Raw genomic sequence first — 23,560 nt, 5'->3', positions numbered from 1 at the left:
GAGGTTATAGCTTTCCTGGCATGTGGAGGTGGTCAGAGTCTTAAAGGAAGCCAGGAATTGTAAAAGGCAGAGGTGATGAGGGAGAAATTCACAGGTACAGACGTAGGAGGGAGGCAGCTAGGTTGCTCAGTGGTTAGAGCCCTCAGCCTAGAATCAGTAAGACCTGAATTTAAATCCAGCCTCAGATACTGACTAACTCTGTGACCTTCAGCAAGTCATTAACCTCTGTCTGCCTCAGTTTCCTCATCTATATACAGGCTCATAGGGTTGTTGTGAGGATCAAATGAGATACCATATATAAGCACTTTATATACCTAAAGTGCTATATAAATGCTATTATTATTATTATTGTTATACACTAATCTTTGTTATTGAGTCTGACACTCAAAATATTTTTAAAAATATTTTTTGTCTATAGCTTTTGTTTTTACATCACCTTCCTTTTAGTATATATTCCTTTTCATTCCCCGACCAATGAGCTGCCCTTTATTTCAGAGAAAAAAAAAAGGGGGGGGGTGAAGCAGTTCAGCAAAACCACACAGCAAATAGGAGGGTAAAACTATAACTGGGGGGGACTTTCAAGGTCATCAAGTCCAATCTCCTTACTATATCTGTAAGGAAACTGAGTCATCAAGAGGCTAAGTATTTTTCCTGAGGTTACCCAGCTAATAAGTGTGTGTGGCAAGTCTTTCTAATTGTGATTTCAGTGCCCAGAGCTTAGCACAGTTCCTGGCACAGAGGAGGCACATAATAAATGCTTGTCCACTTGGCCATTCTTGGTCATTAAAAGTCTTAGTGTTTAGGTCCATTTTTTTTTTATCCTTTCTATTTCAGGTCATCTCATTTTGTATGGCTTCCCATGTTTCTTTGAATTCTTCATGTTCGTTATATTTTTTTTTTGGGTGCAAAATATTCATGTCTCTCTCTCTCTCTCTTTTTTTTTTTTTAGCTATTTCCCAAACAGTGGCCATCTACTTTGTTTCCAGGTTTTTACTACTGCAAAGAGTGCTATTGCTATTTATTTATTTATTTATTTATTTTTGCTGTATACTCGATGTTTCCTTGTATCTTTGATTTGTTTGAGACATATGTCTAGCAGTAGGATTTCTATGTTGGAGGGTATAGACATTTTAGTTACAACTCCCCCCCCCCCAATTCCAAATTGCTTTCCAGAATGATTAGACCAATGCACAGCTCTACAAACAGTATGACATTGGAAATTGGTTAATGTGTGAGGATATCTCTAAAAGGTATTTAGTGATTTTTTTCTTCACTTGCCACTGAACACTTAAATTGCATAATTGAGAAGAATTTAATAACTGTCTGCAAATATTTAGTGCATTGTTGGTACTTGGATATTAAATACTAATTAAGACCAGAGAAGAATTATTTATGGTGGTTGAAACCAGAATGCAAGGAGAAAAATCAAACGAAAAAAAAGTCATGAAGGGCACTTAGCCAGCAGAGAAATCTGCTTTCTGCCTAGTTGACAGTACGTGGGACTAGAGTCTGTGTTCTTCAGTCGCCTGAAATTGGGAAGATAAAGGTGGAAGGTGGGATATATTTGATGGTTTAACTATAAAGTAAATGTTTCATGAGTCCCCTTTGGTATAATGGTGTTGAAACCACTCTTGCTTTCTCTATAATAGCTGCATTTGCCTGTGAATTGAGAACAATTCCCATGTGGGCAATGAAGTCATAAGGGAAAATATCTCAAGGAAGTGAAGTAGGTGAGGTATATTTATGAAACTTTGAATTCTTTGGGAGAAAATAATGTGGGTGTTTTGTGTTGTGGTTGTTTTTTTAAACTAGCCATTTCAAAATGATTGTTTACAGGACATCTTTTATGAGACTAGCTGAGTATCATTTGGATGTCACTTGAACTGGATAGTCAACAGTTGAATTCTTTGTGTTGAGTTTTCTAATGGGTAATGATGGGATTTGCAGGTTGTTAAGGAGAATAATAACTGATTTATAGTGTTGCAAATCTCAGAGTTAGAAGGAACCTTAGAGAACATCCATTTCAACCTCTGCCTCAGTAGGAATCATCTTTAATGTGCCTGGAAATCAGTCATTCATTCTCCACTTGAAAATCTCTAGTTATGGAGAATTCATTCCCTTAACATATGACTTAGCAGAGTGACCATGAGTTAGTCACTTCTGTCTTCTAATCTTCATTTTCCTCTTTTGTAAAATGTGAGTAATGATACTTAAACTGTCTACAACATAAGATTGTTGTGAGGAAAGGGTTTTTTAAAATGTAAAAGTATTACTTCATGGGAATTACTATTCTGAAGTAATACATTCTACTTTGGGGCACCTCTAATTTTTAGGAAGTTTTTCCTTGTATCAGAATATATATAATTGAAAATTCTTTTATATGTGTATGAATATATATATGTATTTTTTTCAAAATATGTGTGTGTGTGTGTGTGTGTGTGTGTGTGTGAAAGTATTTCATTTGTACTGCTAGTACAGAACAGTGTGGAATGAGGAAGGGACTCCTTGATTCCCCAAATGGTCTCCTATCATCTTATTTTTCTAGGTTCTCTTTTCTGGTTGTGTTGTGATTTGTCAATGTCTTCCTAAAACATGAAGCCTAGAATCTAGCACAATATTCCAGGTACTGCAGGATTCTTATCACCCTCATTTTAGATGCTTTGCCTCTATTAATACAGCCTAAAATTGAGTCAGCTTTTTTTGCCTAATGTGCTACAGTGACTTACCCAGAAGAGGCAATTAATAAATGATATTGTTTCATTGAATTACATGTTAGATGGTTGATTCATGTTGATTTTGCAGCCTTGTGAACTATTGATTAACCATGCTTCCTATATTTATGTGGTTGATTTTTTAAAGTAACTGTAGGACTTTATACTCATTCTTAATAAATTTCATCTTATTACATATAGTGTATCATTTTGCTCTGTGAGATCTTTTTAGATACTCATTCCATTATCTGACATGTTAACTATGCCTGTCATCTGAAAACTTGGTAAGTCATGTGTACCTTTTTTTCTGGGCATTTGATAAAAATGCTGACCATAGAAGAACTAAGGACAGACCCAGAATTATAGAATCACAGAAACCCAGCATTGAGTCTTCAAAGTTCATCTCATCCAACCTGTACCTGAACAGGTATTTCTTCTATGACATCCTTCCCTCCCTCCTTCTTTCTCTCTTTCTCTTTCCCCACTTTCCTTTCTCTCCTTCTCCATCTAACTCCTTCCCCTCTCCCTTTTTGAAAATTGTATTTTTTTGGCAAACAAAAAAAAACCTATTTTTTCTCTTTGCTGCCTCCCCTCCTCCTAACATGGAAAAAAAAACAAAACTGTTGTAACAAATATGCAGAAATCAAGAAAAATAAATCTTTACATTGTCCATGTTAAAAAAAAAAAAAGGCTTACTCCATATCCTGAATTCATTACCCCTTGTCAGGACTGGATTCCAGTCCCCTGTAATTATATCTGATCATTTGATCAGATATTGCATTAAGTAGAGTCCTTAAGTCTTTCAAGTTGTTTGTTTTTTCAATGTTGTTATTGTATAAATTGTTCTCTTGGTTCTGCTAACTTCATTCTGTACCAGTTTACACAAATCTGACCAGGTTTTGATGAAATCATCCCCTTCATCATTTCTTATGGTACAATAGAATTCCATTATATTCATATACCATAATTTGTTCAATCATTTTCCATTTTGTGACCCTCTATAGTTTCCAATACTTTGCTACCACAAAAAGAGCTGCTATAAGTATGTTTGTACATATAGGACCTTTTCTTCTTTCTTTGATTTCTTTGTTATATAGACCTTGGAGTGGTATTATTGGATCAAAGAGTTTTCAGGGCATAGTTCCAAGTTGCTTTCTAGAATGGCAGTGCCAGTCCACAGCTCCACCAGTGTGCCTAGCACATGGTAGGTGCTTAATAAATGTTTATGGACTGACTGAATCCATTTCATTTAAGTGGCATACAGTTGTGAAAATAGTTTCTAATAATTTCTTCATTTGTTGTGAATTGTTTTTTTATATTGATAATTTGACTTTCTCTTTAAAAAAAATAAAATTAGCCTTGATTTATCTAATATTATTTTCCCTCCAAACACGAGCTCTTAGTCTATTTATTAAATCAATTTTATATTTGTTTCCAATTTTGTAAAATCTCATCTTTTATTTTTAAGATTTCCTTTTTGTTGTTTAATGGGAATTTAACATTTTTTGATTTTGAAGTTTTATTAGTTGCATACCTAATTCATTTATCTTGACTTTCCTCTTTCTTTTGTTGATGATATACATCATCAACATATATACATTTTTAAGTATACATTTGCAGACATACATTTTCCCCTAAAGACTCCTTTGGCTACATATTCCAAATTTCGGCATGTCATTCTGCTGTCATTATACTTAGATTAACTATTTTTTCTGCAGTTTGTTCTTTGACCCACCAATTCTTTCAAATTAAATGAATTATTCTCCAATTCACTTTCAGTTATTTATTCAGTGACCTTTTATTAAATATAATTTCATTAAATTACAAGTAAAAGATTTTTAATATTTCTGCTTTTCTGCATTTATTTGTGAGGGTTTTATGGACATTTCTAGTAAAAATGCCTCACATAAGTGGAAAGTATGTGTATTCTTTTTTTATTTCCATCCAATGATTACCTAAGATCCATCATTTCTAACTTTTAAAAAATTATATTTAAGTCCTTAATTTCTTCCTTTCTTTTTGTTAGATTTTTCTAAGTCTGAAAGGGAATACTTTGAGGTCCCTTACTATTAGAGTTTTAGTGTCTATTTCTGCTTATAATACCTTTAGCTTTTCCCTTAAGAATTTAGGTGCTATGCCTTTTGGTTCATATATGTTAAGTATTGATATTAATTCTTTGTCTATGAATTAATAGACCATTCAACAGAATGTAGTTTCTCTGCTTATCTCTTTTAATCAACTCTATCTTTGCTGTTGTCTTGAGTGAAATTTTGATGGTTATCTATGCTTTTTTGACTTAGGCTGAATCATAATAGATTTTGCTTCAGCCCTGTCTTTTAATTCTCTATGAATCTTTGTTTCTTGCAGATAGTATGCTGTTTTCCAAATCATTCTGCTATCCTCCTCTATTTTCTGGGAAAATTTGTCCCATTAACAGTTATGATCATTAATTGTGTATTTTTTTCTGTCCTATTGTCTTATGCTTTTTTCTTTGTTCTCTGCCACCTCTTTACAAAAAAGGAGAGTGTAGTGAGGGAGCAGGATGCTCAGCACCAGTGTTCTGTACTTGATGCAATCAGCTTATGCTTTTCTTCTCTTCTCCCCCAGACTATAATCACAGGTTCTTACCCTTTCAAACTCCACTTTATGCTCCATCCTCTGTAGTGAGTTTATTTTGCTTATAATTAATACCTCCCTGAATTTGTTCTGCCTTTTATTCCTTCTCTTGCCTCTTTCCCTTCCATTCCCCTGTTAAGTGTATTTCTACACCATTTCTTTGTGTGTGTATATATGTGTGTGTTCTATCTTTCCTTGACAAGTTCAGATGAAAGTAAGGTTCAGGTATACCTGAACCCCTTCCTCCTTGTCCAAATAGTCTTTTTCTTACATACCCCAATTATGTGAGATAAGTATTCCCAACCTTCCTCCCTACCCTTTCACTAATATATGCTTTTTCTCCTCCCACCACAGCTCCTTTCCTAACTGAATTCTGCAAGTACTGCTTGCAGTATTTTTCCATTGATCTGGAAACTCTGTATTTTGGCTGTGACATTCCCAGGAGTTTTCACTTTGGGGTTTCTTTTAGGAGTTGACTGGTGAGTTCTTTCTATTTTCACTCTGTCCATTGGTTCTAGTGGATATGGGCAGTTTCCTTTTATGATTCCTTGAAATATGATGCGCAGACTGGGTTTTTTTTCCCCCCTTAGTCATGGCTCTCAGATAGTGCAATGATTCTTGAATTATCTCTCCTTGACTTGTTTTCCAGGTCAGTTGTTTTTGAAATGAGATGTCTTACATTTTCTCCTATGTTTTCGGTCTTTTGCCTTTGTTTTAATATTTCTTGTTGTCCCATGGAGTCATTAATGTCTCTTTGTTTCTTTCTAATTTTCAAAGAGTCTGTTACATGGGCAAGGTTTTATACCTATTATTACAAAGATGGTAACTCACCTTCTAAGTTTTTCTTCCTAAACTGTCACTTCTTTTCCCATTCTTTCTTCTAGCATTTCCGTTTCATTTACAAAATAACTTTTTAACTCTTAATTTATTTTCTCTAGGAATTCCAGTTGACCTTATGGCCAAGCTGTTTTTTCTTGGGGGATAAGGAAGGAAATAAGTATCTACTAAGTGCTTACTATGTTCCAGATACCATGCTAATAAACACTTTGCAAATATTATCTCATTTGATCCTTACAGACAGCAGATGCTGTTATTATCCCCATTTTACAGTTGAAGAGACTGTGGTAGACAGAAGTGAAGTGATTTGCCCAGGGACAGATGGCCAATAAGTTTCATTTGAATTCAGGTCTTCTTGACTCCAGACTCAGCATTCTATCCATTGTACTGCCTGGCTGCCTATTAGGCTTTGTTTATAAATATTTTGCAAGTAGTCTTTTCTTCTGGGTTTGTGTCTGGGGCATGGCACCATACCTACCCCTTTATGGTGGGAATCTTTGTTTATTCATACACTTTTGGAAGGAATATCTGGGTCTTGTTTAGTCCTGATCTGTGTTGTTTGGAGTCCTACTACTGCTTTCTCAACACATTGAGAGTTGTTTTCTTTCAGAATCTGTCGGGCAACTCAGACCAGAGACTTGCCAACATGTGCCCGAAGTGGTCTGACTTAGGGTGAAGTCTGATCACCGTCCTGGTCTGAGCTTTGCAAGCTCCTAAACTCAGGTCAGTCTGGGAGATTGTGAGCTTCCTAAGGGCAGGGGCTTTCTTTTGCCTCTTTTTGTATCCCTATACACAGTGCCTGGCATATATATAAATGTTTATTGACTGACTGACTGACTAAGACACCACAGTTAGGTTTGTATCTGGTTGACTGCTGCTGGCCCAACTCCCTGTCATCTAGCTGGAAGACTTTGTAGGTTCAGAGTGATAAAACTACAGAATTCTTCCTGTTCTTAGCTCCCTGCTCTGGTTTGTGAGCTGTAAGCCTCAGACTGGGCTGGAGGCCAAACTCAAGACCCTGCTCTAGAATCAGAGTGACAGATGCTGCTTGCTTCTATCCCTTTCTTGGTTCACAGGAAACCCCTCCTTTCTCTAGGATGCAGCCATCAGCTGCCCCTAAGCTCAGATCCCCTCTGTACAGGTCCCCTCCTCAATCCAGAGTGGATTTGTGATCTAATTCTGCAGTCAGTGAGACACAGTTGCCTGTTGGCTGCTCTTTCTATTCCAACCACAGCACCAGGCATGTCCCTCCTGAGCAGTAATTGTTTCTTGCGCTAGTACATAGCTACAGCTCCCACTTTAGACTCAGGGCATGGCATCTTCCCACATAGTCCTGGTTCCCCAGGCCTTCAGACCTCTGCCTGTCTCCCTGTTCTGACCTTGGCTGATAAAATGACTCACTTTGATTTTTCTTTGGATTTCTTTCTTTCTTTTTTTTTTTGGTGAGGCAATTAGGGTTAAGTGACTTGCCCAGAGTCACACAACTAGTGAGTGTTATGTGTCTGAAGCCAGATTTGAATTCAGGTCCTCCTGATTCCAAGGCTGATGCTCTGTCCACTGCACCATCTAGCTGCCCCCTGGATTTCTTGATTATGACTTGGTCTAGTTCTCTTTGTATGTCTGTTGGGAAAGTCTTTGGGGAGAGCTTGACTGTACTTCTTCCGCCTATTGCATCGTCTTTGCTGGTCTCTTGTCCACTCTTTTTGAAGCTCTCTAGAGGAAGCTACCTGAGGCAGCTCATTCCCCATCCATTTTTGGACAACTCTTCTTATTAAGAAGTTTTTCCTTTGTTGTTCAGCCATTTTTTTCAGTCATGTCTAACTCTTCATGACCCTATTTGGGATTTTCTTGTCAGAGATACTGGATTACTTTGCCATTTTCTTTTCCAGCTCATTTTACAGATGAGGAAACTGAGGCAAACAGAATGAAGTGACTTGCCTAGGGTCACACAGCTAGTAAGTCTTCCTGACTTCAGGCCCAGCACTCTATTCACTCTACCATCTACCAGCTCAAAGTTTGACCCAAAATCTATTTCTCTACAATTTCTGCCTGTTTTTCTTACTCTTAGAACAATCCACAATACCCCCTTCCAGGTTAACATCAGTCCATTAATTACCACTCTTCTGGTCAGGACTGCAGTTTGTTCCCAATCCTCCCAACTATACGATCATCTATATAGCCATCCATAAGAATATCTTGAAAAACTTGGTCAGACGCCTTCCTGAAATCCAAGTGTGCTATGTCTACAGCATTCTGCTGATCTGTCAGTCTAAATAAATGTCTTTGTTGTTGTCATCCTTGTCACATTTGTCATCATAGTCATTGTGAAAGGCTGTGTGGTGTAATAGAGAGCCAGCCTCAGAGCCAGGAAGCTCTGGGTTCAAGTCCTGTCCCCAACACACTCTGGCTGTGTGACCCTGGCCAAGTCACTTAGCTTTTGCATGTTTCAGGCAACTCTCTTAAAGAAGGTGCTGACCACCACTAGCAGAAGGAGTTTCCTCATCTCTCTCCTTCTCAGTGATAATAGTAATGATAAAGATAATGATTACAGAATCTCAGAATTGTAAGGGACCTCAGATGATATCTAGTGTAATAGGACAAGAGTCCTATCTTCAGCATTGCTGATAAATGGTGAATCTGCCTTTGCTCAGACCTCCAGGGGAAGGCTGCCATTACCAATTTTCATAGCTTTAGTGGTCTCTTTTGATTTCTTTTTAATTATGAACTTAACAATCATCAAATAAACACAAAATTCCTGTATACAAAGAAGACAGAAGAGGAATGTATTTGAAACCATGACCTTCTCTAATGTAGTTTGTTTTTTAAAAAAAAAAGTTCATGCAAAATTTAACAAGGTAGTGACAAAATTTCCCAGTATGTTTGTGTCACCCTTTTAATTGAAGAAAGCTTTTTAAAAATTTCTTTCTTTCCCCGTGTGTTTTTGTGTTTTATTGATGCTCTTTTCTTTGTCAGCTCTAATTAGTAAGAAGTTGTTCCTGACACCAGGCCTAAATTTGTTCTTTTCAATTGCAACCTCTTGCTTCTCCTTCTGCTCTCTGGGGCCAAATAGACCAAGCTGAATTCCTTTCCCACTACTACTTAATAGCAGTGGCACACACTTATCTGACTATTAAAGATTTACAAAGCTCTTTCTTCCTCATCACCCTGTGAGGGAGATAGTAATGGGAGTAGTATCTCCATTCTACAAATATGGAAATAGTCTTTAGGAGGTAAATTGACTTGTCTGTTCTCACACAGCTAGTTAGTGCTGAACCTGGAAAACTAATACATCTACTTATTTTGCCTTGTTTTGTGCCTAAATTAATATCTGACACTCAAACATTGAGGTCGATGAGTCTGTCCCTTTTCCTGTGATACCAGATTATATCTCTGCCGAGCAAAGTTGTCCAGGGGTATATTTGAAGGTGTGACATTGGGTACCCTGGCACCAACATGATGTTTTTGTTTGTTTTGCTTGTTAATGATGTTTGCCTCCTATTATGTTTTGCGTTCATTCCCCTAGCTTAGTATTTGCTTCATTTTACTCTGTGCAAACTTAGATCTTAGCTGTCACCACAAAACCTTCAGTGTGCCAGCTATGATATTTTTCAAGTGATTTTTGCAGCATCCACTCAAGCCAGAGTGGGGACTGTGGAATTTATGTCATTTGTTCTAGTAAGTCTGGATTTGAATCTGCATTTCATACCCTTCTAGGGGTATCACTTTAATTTACTCTTGAGGGCTGAATGCTATTTATGAAATGCCTGATCATTTATAATATCATCATTTTTAAGAGTTCTTTATTATCACTTAATTCCCCATCACAGCTACTTTGAAAGGTTATTGATGTCATTTTAATTTTTTTAATGGGGAAATTTATCCAGGAAATTTTTACTCTCCAGATTTGCTAGGAGTTCCAAAGGAAGTCAGTATTAAGAGCCTAGTATAGTTACAGGAAAATATAGGATTAGAAGTGGAAGGTGGTCAGCTGGTGTACCCTCTTTCGTTTGATTTACCAGGAAACATGCAGGTTACATAGTCAGTTAGCACCAGACCTGAGATTAGAAGACAAATCTTTCTGAGTTGGAGACTCATCAGATCACAGATTTAGAATTGTCTAGTTCAAAAGATTATCAAGCTCAAAGCCCTCATTTTACAGATGAGGAAACTGAGACTCAGGGAGAGCCCTTCCTTCCAGTTCTAGATCAATGCTCTCAAATAAACTGCCCAAGACAACCTAGGGTTCCAGTTCATTCCTGGCCAGTTAGCTCATCTTAGCTTCTGTAACAACAAGATTAAATAATGGGCAACATGCCTTGCTTCTTATGGTGATGGTACTGATGCTGCCATGGGTATATACCAAGCCAGTTCTCTGAAGTCTTTTAAGAGCATTGGACCAGGTCATATTGAAGCTCCTTGTTCTAGTTAATCTGGAAGGATTCCATGGTGAAAAAAGGATAATGTAATTTTTGGAGTCTCTGAGTTGTGACATTGTAGCCAGCACCTGCTCTTTGTGCCTTACAGGGACAAATGGAATAATCTGATAGGATTTCACTCCATTGTACAGACCTTCGGCTGAAACAGTGAGCTGGCTGCCAGGAAAACTGGGTTTCTTAGCTTGCCTCTGCTAAGTGGAGTTTCTTCCAATTAACACCCCTGTTAACATCTCTCTTTCTCTTTCATCAGCAAGAATCTGTCCTTGAAGCCATAACCTAGAAAGACTGTAGTATTCTCTTTTCTATTTGCAGGCTCACTCTGTTTTCATATATCTCTCCAGCCTGGAAAGCAAATACCAAAGGATTTGTAAGAATTTGTTAGGCGTGAGAGTGGAAAGCATGTTAAGCTATCATGGTTGCTATCTTACTTTCTTTCCACAAAAATATCCCATGTATTTATTGCTTTTCTTGTCTTCTTTTCTGAAGTCCACCTCAGATATTTCCTTATAACATGGAGATTTTCTTTACTGTTAAAAAAAAATATTCAAGGGGTTTGTGGAAAGTAGCAATGCATTTTGGAACTTTTTTTAATGGGGCAAAACAGATATGTTAATGTGACTTTAAAAAATTATGGTATTTTTTTCCTTCCAATACACCATTACTCTGTTAAGCCTCAGACATAATTTGCTTCTGTGTGTCAGAATCTCACTCATTTAAATGTTGGCTATTTCAGTAACTGTATACTTGGTAGAGCCTGGTGAGGTAATGTGACTTTAGCTGTAAGAAATAAGAATCCCATATAATGTTCAAAGCAGCATTGTAGAAGCTATAAATAAGGTTTGTATAAGTGTACTTCTGTTTTTTGCCAAAATTCTGCCTCAGAAGTTATCTGCACTGCCTTTGGGGAAAGGGAAGAGTAGAGCATCTTCTCCCAACCTTTCTAGGAAGCTAGAGATAGCAGTTACCCCTGGTTAGGTCAGAGATGGGAATCCTTTTTTCCACCAAGGCCCACTGACCCAGAGAAATAATTCTGGAGAAGGCTATAGATAAGTAAAAAGCAATTTAATTTACTTTTTGGGGTGGGCAAGAGCTTTAGATAGAGAAATTAATGGCATTTGTTCTATTTACTGGCTTTAAAAATTAAGAACATAAAACTCTTCAACATCTACATGGCCAACAATAATACACATACTTCAGTTCTGTGCTATGAGAAAATAAATAAGGGAAGAAAGACAAATGGAAAGAAATAGAGGGGGAAAAAAAGCACAGCAGGAGACAGCAGACATCAGAGATGTAGCCACAGAGCCTGAGAGAGTTGCATGCAGAGGAAGTGAGAGATGGACATAGTGAGAAGACAAAGAGACAGAGGTGAGTTAAGGGTGAAGGTAAATTGTTTAGGTGACATCTTGTTCTTGGTTTGTAGAGAGCAGAATAAGTTATCATGCATTATCATTGTCCTTTGAAATTGTGCTGAGCTGTCTAGCATCCTCAGCTGTTTATTTATTAAAAAATTTTTTTCTATCTTATTTTTATTGATGCTGTTTTGCTTTGATGCTACATTCACTTCCAAATAGATTCCTCCTTCCTCTCCTGTCCAACTAGTTGAAAAATATGAAAGAGGGGAAAAAAAAACCCAGATCAGTGATGTTAACCAACATATCAATCATGTCTGACAACATATGCAGTGTTTCATACCCATAGTTCTCCATTACTTCAGTGAAGGTGAGGAAGCTGTGTCTTTTCAACTTGGGGGCCAAGGCTGATCATTATAATTACCCAGTGTCAGTTTCATATTTTTGTTCTTTCTTTTTACATTGTTGTCGTCATTGTTTATGTTGTTTTCCTGGTTCTGCTTACTTCAATCTGCATCAGTTCATATAAGTCTTCTCATGCTTCTCTGAATTCTTTGTAGTCTCCATTTTTATGAGCACAGCAATATCCATTATATACATGTACTACAAGTTTGTTTATCCATTCCCCAATTGATTGAGTCCTAATTTTGTTTCCCATTCTTTGCTACCATGTAAAGTTCTTAAGTTCTATCAATATTTTAGTATATGTAGGACCTGTCTTTCTATCTTTGACCTCTGTGGGATATATGCCATGTAATGGAATCAAAAGGTATGGATATTTTATTTACTTTTTACCAAAAAGTTAATATTCTATTTTTTCCCCAATTACATGCAAAAACAACTTTAAACATTTGTTTCTTAAAATTTTGAATTTCAAATTATCTCCTTCCCTGTCTCTTTTCCTCCCTCATTGAGAAAGCAAACAATTTGATATAGGTTATGCATGTGCAGTCATATAAAACATATTTTCATATTAGTCATGTTGTGAAAGAAAAGTCAGACAAAAAAAAACAAAACCAAGAAAAAATAAAGTAAAAAAAAAAGTATGCTTCAATCTGCATTCAGTTTCTATCAGTTCTTTCTCTGGAGATGGATGGCATTTTTCATCATATGTCCTTTAGGAATTATCTTGGATCATTGTATTGCTGAGAATAGCTAAGTCATTCACAGTTGACCATTATGCAGTATTGCTATTACTGTGTACAATGTTCTCCTGGTTCTGCTCAATTCACTCTGCATCAGTTCATGTAAGTCCTTCCAGATTTTTCTGAGCATCATTTCTTATGCTACAATATCATTCCATCACAATCATATCACAAATTGTTCAGCCATTCTGATCATCCCCTCAATTTTCTATTCTTTGACACTAAAAAAGAGCTGCTATAAATATTTTTGCACATATAAGTCCTTTTCCTTTTTGTTTTTTATCTCTTTGGAATATAGACCTACTAGTGATATTGCTCAGTCAAAAGGTATGCATGGTTTGATAGCCCTTTGGGCATAATTCCAAATTGCTCTACAGAATGGTTGAATTAGTTCACAATTCCACCAACAATGCCTTAGTGTACCAATTTTCCTACATCCCGTTCCCACATCATTTTCCATTTCTGTCATATTAGCCCATCTAATAGGTGTCAGGTAGTACCTCAATTATTTTAATCTGCATTTCTCTAATCAGTGATTTAGTGCATTTTTTATATGACTATAGATAGCTTTGATTTCTTTTTTGAAAACTGCCTGTTCATATCCTTTGACCATTTATCAACTAGGGGATGGCTCTTATTTTTATAAATTTGACTTAATTCTCTATATATTTGAGAAATGAGGTCTTTATCAGAGAAACTTGCTATAAAATTTTTTTCACACATATGATTAGTGTACATTTCTCTGCATCCTATTTTCCCCATTTATCCTACTCTCTCCTTTTATCCTATCCATCATCAAAAGTGTTTTGCTTCCGACTATCCCCTCCCTCAATATACCCTCTCTTTTATCAGCTCCCCACTCCTCTTTTATCCCCTTCCTCTCCTACTTTCCTGTAGGGTAAGATAGATGTCTATATCCAGCTGAGTGTGTATGTTATTCCTCTTTGAGCCAATTCCATTGAGAGTAAGGTTCACATGCTCCTTCTGCTACCTTTCCCATCTTCCCCTCCACTGTAAAAGCTCTTTCATATCTCTTTTATGTGAGATAATTTCTCCCATTTTACCTCTCCCTTTCACCTTCTTCCAGTGCATTCCTCTTTCTCACCCCTTAATTTTTTTTAGATATCATTACATCACATTCAACTCACACCTCTGCTTTCTGTCTATGTATACTCCTAATTTCCCTAATAATGAGAAAGTTTTTAGGAGTTATAAATATCATTTTCCCCTATAGGAATATAAACAGTTTAAACTTATTGACTCCTTTATGATTTCTCTTTCCTATTTACCTTTGTAGACTTCTCTTGAGTTCTATATTTGAAAGTCACATTTTCTGTTCAGTTCTGGTCTTTTCTTCAGGAATGCTTGAAAGTCCTCTATTTCTTTGAATACCCATCTTTTCCTCTGAAGGATTATACACAGTTTTGATAGATAGGTGATTCTTGGTTGTAATCCTAGCTCCTTTGCCCTCCAGAATATCATATTCCAAGCCCTCCAATCCTTTAATGTAGAAGCTGCTAAATCTTGTGTTATCCTGACTGTGGCTCCATAATATTTGAATTGTTTCTTTTTGACTGCTTGCAGTATTTTCTCCTTGACCTAGGAGCTCTGGAATTTGGCTATAATATTCCTGGGAGTTTTCATTTTGGGATTTCTTTCAGGAGGAGAGTGGTGGATTCTCTCAATTTCTATTTTACCCTCTGGTTCTAGGATATCAGGGCAGTTTTCCTTCATGATTTCTTGAAAGATGATAGCAGGTGCTTTTTCTGATCATGGCTTTCAGGTAGTCCAATAATTCTTAAATTATCTCTCCTTGATCTGTTTTCCAGTGAGACACTTCACATTTTCTTCTATCTTTTCATTCTTTTGATTTGGTTTCATTGCTTTTTGATGTCTCATGGAGTCATTAGCTTCCACTTACTTGATTTTAATTTTTAAGGAATTATTTTCTTCAGTGAGCTTTTATACCTCCTTTTCCCTTTGGCTAATTCTGCTTTTTAAGGAGTTTTTTTATCAGTGAATTTTTGTGTATCTTTTTCCATTTGGCCAATTCTGCTTTTTAGGGCATTCTTTTCTTTGTTGGATTTTTGTGCCTCTTTTACCATGACCACCTATTCTGTTTTTTGAGGTGTTATTTTCTTCAGTTTTGTGTGTGTGTGTGTGTGTGTGTGTGCGCCTCCTTCACCAATCTGTTGACTCTGTTTTTCATGATTTTCTTGCATCTCTATCATTTCTTTTCCCAACTTTTTCTACTTTTCTTATTTGAGTTTTAAAATCCTTTTTGAGCTCTTCCAGGAATTCTTTTGTGGTCTTAGACCAATTCACATTTTTCTTTGAGGCTTTGGATATAGCAGTTTTGACTTTGTTGTCTTCTTCGGAGTTTATGTTTTGATCTTCCCTGTCACCATAATAACTTTCTATGGTCAGGTTCTTTTTTGTTGTTGTTGTTTGCTCATTTTTTCCAGCCTATTTCTTTTTTTTTACAGCCTATTTCTTGGCTTTTAACTTTACATTTTAAAGTTGGGGTCTGTTCCCAAGGTTCAGGGACACTGTTTCAAGCTTCAGGTGTTTTTGTGCGGCTAGTTCTGGGGGTCTGTAAGCTTTCAGTTCTTTCATAGTGGTATGATCTAAGGAGAAGTGTGTTTACTGCTCTCTTGGCCTGTGCTTTGATCTTTGAGTGACCATAGGTACTCTTTTCTGCCCTGGAGCTGATCAGTATTCCCGCTTCACTGCCACTGCAAGCTAGTGTTCCTCCTCACCCTGGGACTGTGACCCAGGACTGCAACCCCGATCTGAGTATGGGCAATGCGATAGGGTCCTGCACCCATTGTCTGCAAAGGGACCCCTGTAATCTCCTTCCGACCAGTTGTCCAACCCACTTACCGTCTGTGGGCTAAGAGCTTTGGAAGCAGCCATTGCTGATGTTGATTCAGTTGTCCCCAGGGCCTGCCGCTGGTTTGTTGAAGTACAGCCTGTGCTGCACTCTCACTCCCTCGTGATAGACCTTTCCTACTGAACTTCTAAGTTGTTTTGGGCTGGAAAATTGTTTCACTCTGTCCTTTTGTGGGTTCTGCTGCTCCAGAATCCATTTTGAGGTGTTATTTAAAGTTGTTTGAAGGGGAATTTGGGGAGGTTCAGGAGAATCCCTGCTCTTTCCACCCTGGAGATCTTAGTTGTTTTTTAAAAGCATAATTCTAAATTGCCTTCCAAAATAGTTGGGCCACTATGCAGGTCCCCCAACAAGGTATTTGTGTGCCTGTTTTCCCACAGCTCCTCCAATACTGACTATTTCTGGTTTTTGGTCATCTTTGCCAATTTACTGCACATGAAATAAAACCTCAGAGGTATTTTGGTTTGTATTTTCCTTTTTATTAGTGACTTTTCTCCTAGATCCTTCTGAACTAGGAACCAGATTTTCTATTTTAAAACAGGAGTTCTGTTTACAGATTTGAGTGTCCAACCTTCAAGTCACCAAACATTTATTAAATGCTTACTCTTGCTAGGCAGTATGCCAAGTGCTGGGAATACAAATACAAGTCAGAGGAAAGACAGTCTCTCCCTTCAAGGAGCTTAACATTGTAGTGGGAGAAGACAGCATGTCAAGGGGAGCTGAACAGGGAGAGGAATGAATAGATGAAGGTGCCAATTTAGAATGTCTGGGAGAGTCAAGAGTGCAGCCATAAACATATGGCTAACTTGGCCTCCTCCTTAAAGTGGAGGGTCATGGAGGAACCAGCCAATCAAATGGAGAGTGGGGTACTTGCAGGGTGTGAAGTCCAGGGGTGGAGTGAGCTGCCCAGGTAAAGAGGTTTCTGGGGCCTTGTTAGAGAAAGCCCAGGACAGGAAGACTCGACCTGAAGGTGTCCTTACCTGTCTTTCCCTCTCCCCCTCCCTCTCATTGCTGACCATCCTGGTGGGATTTTGAAGGTCTGACATATGTGTGAAGGAATCATTTAGATTTTTAGAAATTTAGTTTGAAACTTGAGAGGTCGGGGTCAACTTATTCCTTCTATCTGGCCAATTTCTTTCATCTTCCAGGACTGCCCATCTGTCTTCCCTTTGTCCAGTTTTTGGTGTAGTAAGAATTAGCCCCAAACTCAGTGTGGGGGTGGGGGTGGGGCATGTGAGACCCTTTCAGGAATAAATATGTTGTCCATCTGTTGTTGTTTAGCCATTTTGGTCATCTCCAACTCATCATGACCCCATTTCGGGTTTTTTGGGCAGAGATACTGGAGTGGTTTGCCGTTTCCTTCTCCAGCTAATTTTATAGATGAGGAAACTGAGGGAAACAAAGTAAAGTGACTTGCCCAGGGTCACACAGCTAGTAAGTGTCTGAGGCCAGATTTGAACTCATGAAGATGAGTCTTCCTGGCTCCAGGCCCAGTGCTCTGCACACTGTGGTGCTGCCGAGCTGTCCCTAAAACCTTCCACTTGCCCTGAGAATAGAGTGCTTCCTCTGGCTTTTGCTAAAGAGGTTAGGGAAACTTGCCTCCATTGAGTGGAGGTCTTGTCCTTCTGTAAGGCTAGGGTGGAAGAGCTTTCCTTGTTAAAGGACAATCCTTGGTCAGTAGAAATGGCTCTGCTTGGAGAGATCTCAACAGTAGGCCCTTGATTTTGACCATGTCCTAGTTCCTCTCTTGAGCTCCTCTCTACTTCTCCAGCTGTGACCTGACCTTTTAACTAGACATCTGTCTGTTCTTGGTTCTTGCTTGTAAATGCCCCAGTGCCATATGGCTTACCTGTTCCAATGAACAGACCCTTTCATTCTGTCCCATCTCCTGGCCCTCATCTTTGACTATAATTTCTGTGTATTGGACCTAGCCACTCCCCTCATTCTCTCATATCTATTCCCAGAACCTGTTTGTCGGGATCTTGTCTACTACCACCCTCCTCTTAGAACAGTTCTGTTGACAAAACCCAGTTAATTTTAGCTGACCTTGGCCCATCCCAGATTCTTCAATAACATACTCCATTGACTTCCTATCCCCTCCAGGATCCAATATAAAACCCTCTGTCTGGTGTTCAAAGCCCTTCATAATTTGCTCCTGCCTACCTTTTGATTCAGTGACGCTGGCCTAAGCAGGGCACTCACTACATCTCCTGACTTTGAACCTTTTCAATGGCTGTCTCCATGTCTAGAATTCTCTCCTTCCTTTCCTCACCTGTTGGCTTCCTTCAAGCCTCAGCTAAAATTTCACCTTCCACAAGAAGCCTTTCCTGGGCCCCCTTAATGCTAGTGATTTCCCTATGATGACTGTCTTCATTTTTTTTATCTTTATATTTTGTTTGTCCATATTTGTTTGCATGTTGTCTCCTCTTTAGACTGTGAGCTCCTTGAGGGCAGGGACTGTTTTTTGCCTTTCTTTGTATCCCTACACTTAGTACAATGCCTGGCACATACTAGACACTTAGTGGTTGTCATTGACTTCTGCCTGAAAGATGGGTTGGGGGGTGGGCGGGAGAGGGGACAGATTATTCTCTGAACTGGTTAGCTCCTAATGAGCAGTAGGTACCTATGCCTTCTCTAGCAAGTCTTGGGATGGTGAATGTGCCTTTCATTTTTCCTGTTAGAGGACAGTCTGGAAGGAGGAAGGGATTCCGGAAAGGATTGGTAGAATAGGGTGTGCAGTACCCTAATAGGGTCTGGCAAAGTTAAGCTATTCACATTGAGAATGCAATGTTTTCAATTTTACTCTCCATGAAAATAAGGTTCTAATGCTCTAGGTAATAAGAGGTCAACTTGATTTTTTGAACTTTTAAGTTAAACTTCATTTGTAAACTGTTACTGGTGCATAAGTAATTAGGAGAAGTCCTCCACTCCCACCTTCTCCATAAGTACTTTGAAAAGAGACTTATACATATCCACTTAATTACCCTCTAGCTTAGCATTCACAGTGGGAAGAATTGCTCTGTGGCAGGATCCTGTGTCCAGTGGGATGTGCACAAATTACACTCAAGTCATCAGGCTAAATTTGGCTAATAGGGAAAATCAGAAGGAGCTGCAGGAGGTTTTGGGGGCAGCATTCCCAGGTCAGCATTCTCTCTGGCTCACCAAAGGACTCTGGGTGAAAGGCAGCCAGCTCTTGTGCTCTCCTGGCGAGCCCTCACTTTGGCTAGACACTTGCCACTTTAATTAGGTTGCTCTTCGGTGCGATAACAAATGGACAATATCAGTGTTATAATATTAAAAAACTTGAGGAGGACCCCCACTGTGTGTGTTGGGGTGTGAGGGACAGGTGATAGTTCTTGTTGAGGTGATTTATAGAAAGACCTGGACATGGGTCACGTAGGTCAAGAAGGAGCAGATGTATTGTAATCCATACTGGTCAAGACACAACCCACACTGATGAAATCATGGATCCATCAGAGTAACCAGTTGGTCAATCAAGAAATCTTTTATAAGTGCCGGGCAAAGGGTGATAATGAAATTGTTCCTGCCTTCAAGGAGTTTACATTCTGTCAGTGGAAACATATGCATGCATACATACATACATACATACATACACACATAAATACATACATTTATATGTGTATATGCATACACATATACATACATAAGTGTATATGTGTGTATATGGGAAGGCATGAATAGTTGGGGAAATGAGGAAAGGTTTTATGAAAAAGCTGGTGCCTACACTTAACCGTGAAGGAAACGAAAGGATTTTAAGTGATGGAGGTAGGGTAGGAGGGCATTCTAGGCATAAGGTGGTAGTCAGTGCATGGACATGAGGCTGGGAAATGGAGTGTCTCATATGAGAAAGAGTTAAGAAGTCCTGTTTAGCTGGACCATAGAGAATGAGAGCAGGAATGATGGATCATGAAATGGGAATAGTAGGTTGCAGTCAGGTTGTAAAGGGCAAGAGGTTTGTTAAGTATTGGGAGGAGGTTGTCAATCTATCATTTGGCATGGCATTTGAACTTTTAAAAAGTAAATGCCACCCTTCTAGCATAAAAATTCACATGATTTTTTAAATTGCCATTTACTGTGTTATCATTTGATAGTAGGAAGCGTGACTATTCCTGTAATGCTGAAGATGAAAAAAGGCATATTTCTTTATCTGCTCATTTGAGTCCCTTGATGAGAAAAGTTTAGCTTTCTTTAGCAAGGTTATTGTCCAACAAGGTTTTATTTTTGCCTTTGTTTTAATCTTTCAAAACTTAACCTCTAATATATTTTACTTTATTAGCATCTTGATTTTGTTGCTTAGCAGTTTTATTATGTAAGTGTTTTTTAAATAAATTTTATTAATCTTGACTTTTATATTCCATTTTCCAATGTATCCTTGCCTCTCCCTGAAAACCATCCCTTATAACAAAGAAGAAGAAAAAAGGGGAATAAAGAAAACCAGCAAAACTAATCAGATTACCAGGGCAGTTAGGTGGCAAAGTAGATAGAGTACAGGGCCTGAAGTCAAGAAGACTCATCTTCCTGAGTTTGAGTTTGGCTTCAGATACTTGCTAGCTGTGTGATCCTGGGAAAGTCACTTAACCTTATTTGCCTCAGTTTCCTCATCTGTAAAATGCGCTGGAGAAGAAAATGGCAAACCACTCCAATATCTTTAACAAGAAAACCCCAAAAGGGGTCACCAAGTCAGACATGACTGAAAATGACTGAACAACAAATCAGCTTATCAAAAAAAGTCTGACATTGTATGCAGTTTCACACCCATGAACCCATATGTCAACAGAGAAGCAGAGGGAGATGATATCTCATATTTCTTCTTTGGGGCCAAGCTTGGTCATTATAATGTGACAACATTCAGTTTTGATTATTTTGTTGTTATTCTTTCCATTTCCACTGTTGTAGTCATTGTATATATTGTTTTCCTGGTTCTGATTACTCCAGTTTGCATCAGTTCATTGAAATCTTTCCATGCTTTTCTATATTCGTTATGTATATTGTTCCTTTGGATGTAGTAATATTCCATTAAATTTATATATCCCAATTTGCCTATCCATTTTCCAATTGATAGGCATCTATTTTATTCCAGTTCTTTGCTATCACAGAAAGTGCTGCTATAATTTTCTTGGAATATATGGCACTTTTCTTTTTTGGCATTAACCTTCTTAGGGTATCTTCCTAACAACACTTCTTAGTAAAACTTAGTAAATATTCCAGTCACTTTCCTGGTATGATTCCAAGTTGTTTTTCAGAACTATTGGATCAATTCACAGCTCCACCAATGGTGTATTTAGTGTGTCTATCTTTCCATAGTCTCTCCAACATTGACTGCTCATATCTTTTGTCATCTCTGGCAATTTGATGAGTGTGAGATACAGTCTCAAGATCATTTTGATAGACAGCTCTCTTATCAGTGATTTGGAACATCATTTTAAATGATTGTTAATAGTTTGCAGTTCTTTTTCTTGAACATTGTTTTCCTTAGGAGACATATATTGGTGAATGACATTTGGTATTATATATTTCTGTTTGTTGAATCTATAACTTGAGTATCAGAACCTTACCAGAAATATTTAATCCAAAGATTTTTTTTCTGTAATAGACTACTTCGCTTCTTACCCTGGATGTGTTAATTTTTTTCATTCAAAAACTTTTCTCTTTAAAAAAATTTTAAATTAACCTCTTTTTTTTTGACATCACCTAAATTTCCCCCTGTATTTTTTACCTTCTCCATAGCCATCTATTATGACAAAGACTTAAAAAAAAAAGAAAATGAAGAGTAAAAAATAAAATTGATCAATAAATTAGTGGTTTATTGAATTGAAAAAGGATCTCCATCCTCCACATTGAAAATATTAGTAATACATTGAGGAAAACTGACAATATATTCAATTTTTCATACTTGTGGACACCCCCTTCCACCAGCCTCTCCATAGGAGTTGAAGGGTGTGTCTTCTTGTATGTCTTCTTTGTGTTGAAGCTTGTTCTTTGTAATTTCACAACACTCATTTTCCATTGTGTGTGTGTGTGTGTGTGTGTGTGTGTAGTAGTAGTAGTAGTGGTGGTGGTTCTTTCTGTTTACACTGTTGTAGTCATTGTGTGTATTGTTTTCTTGACTCTGCTTACTTACTTCTCTCTGAATCAGTTCATATAAGCCTTTCCAGGCTTCTCTGTATTCGTCTTGCTCATTGTTTCTTCTATCACAGCAATATTCCATTGCATTCACGTACCACAATTTGTTTAACCATTCTCCAATTGATGGGCATCTACTTAGTTTCCAGTTTTGGCTGCCACAAAAAGTCATGCAAAAACTTACAGTTTCATGTAATCAAAAATGTCTCTTCTTTTGTTATCGTGTCTACCTCTCGTTTGGTTAAAGATTCACCTTCCTCCCCCTCCCCACTAAAGTTGTGAGAGGTAATATAATGTACTTCTCTTCAAAGTTAATCTTTAATATTTAGGTCATGTGTCCATTTTGGATCTGTTCTGGAATATGGTGTTTATTGGGCATGTGTTTAAAAACTTCCTAAACTAACATGTTTTCTGGGTGAGGTTCATAAACCTAGATGTAGGGCATTCCATCTTTCCATGCGTCCAGGGATCTGTGCTCTCAGGATATAGTCCCCTTTCACCAGCCTGTGCATATGGCTGCCTATCAGCATCTCCTCATTACTTGCAGTTCTTATGCACATCTTTCCCTAATGCCCCCATGGAGGCTACTTCTAATGTATTTTTGTCAGGTCTTTCAATAGAATATGGTTGGTCTCCCTACCACAAGTCTGTCCCTATTCTAGTTCATCTTCTTCCCTCAGCTGCCAAAGTGATATTCCTAAAGCACAAGTGTGTTCGTGGCAAACCCCTATTCAGTAAACTCCAGTGGCTTCCTCTCACATCTCGGATCAGATATAGACTACTCTGGCATTCAAAACCTTTCATAACCTAGCCCTCCCTACCCCTTCTTCATCTTTCCAGTCTTCTTAAACCCTATACCCTTTCCCCCAAATGTGTACTCTGTAATCCAATAACTGGTCCCCTTGCTGCACCCCACATAAGACAGTCCATCTGCTTACCCCCGGGCATTTGCACTGGCTATCCTATATGCCTGAAATTCTCTTCCACCTCATCTCTGCCTCCTGGCTTCCCTGGCTTCCTTCAAGCCTCCGCTAAAATCCCACCTTTTACAAGAAGCTTTTCTTAATCCCATCTCCCCCTGATCCCAGTGCCTTTCCACTGTTGATTAGCTCCAACTGATCCTGTATACATCTTGTTTGTACGTTGTTGCTTGCATGTTGTCTCCTCCATTAGATTGTAAGCTTCTTGAGGGCAGGGACTATTTTTTCTTTTCTTTGTATTTCTAGCACTCCGCACAGGGCCCGGTGCACAGGAGGTGCTTAATACATGTTTATTAATTGACTTACTATGAATACTATGCAGTGTGCAGGCCATCCATCATTCTTACTGTACAACTGACCTGCCTCCTTTTCCAGTTGTCCATGTCCTTCATGATGACTTTTCCACCATTTCTTGTGTGCAGGTCATTGTCAGTAATATGTTACAGCCT

At 38.2% G+C, this 23,560-nt stretch overlaps 1 protein-coding gene across 4 annotated transcripts in view; it reads left to right on the top strand.

Moving 5' to 3' along the window:
* ACSF3 (acyl-CoA synthetase family member 3) overlaps positions 1-23,560 on the top strand; it is a 237,147-nt gene that overhangs the window by 16,643 nt on the left and 196,944 nt on the right. The window lies entirely within an intron of this gene.

This window comes from Vombatus ursinus, unplaced genomic scaffold (assembly GCF_900497805.2).
Source record: "Vombatus ursinus unplaced genomic scaffold, bare-nosed wombat genome assembly UNPS02005286.1, whole genome shotgun sequence".
In the NCBI taxonomy this organism is placed as follows: Eukaryota; Metazoa; Chordata; class Mammalia; order Diprotodontia; family Vombatidae; genus Vombatus; species Vombatus ursinus.
This window is presented reverse-complemented; position numbering and strand designations above follow the sequence as displayed.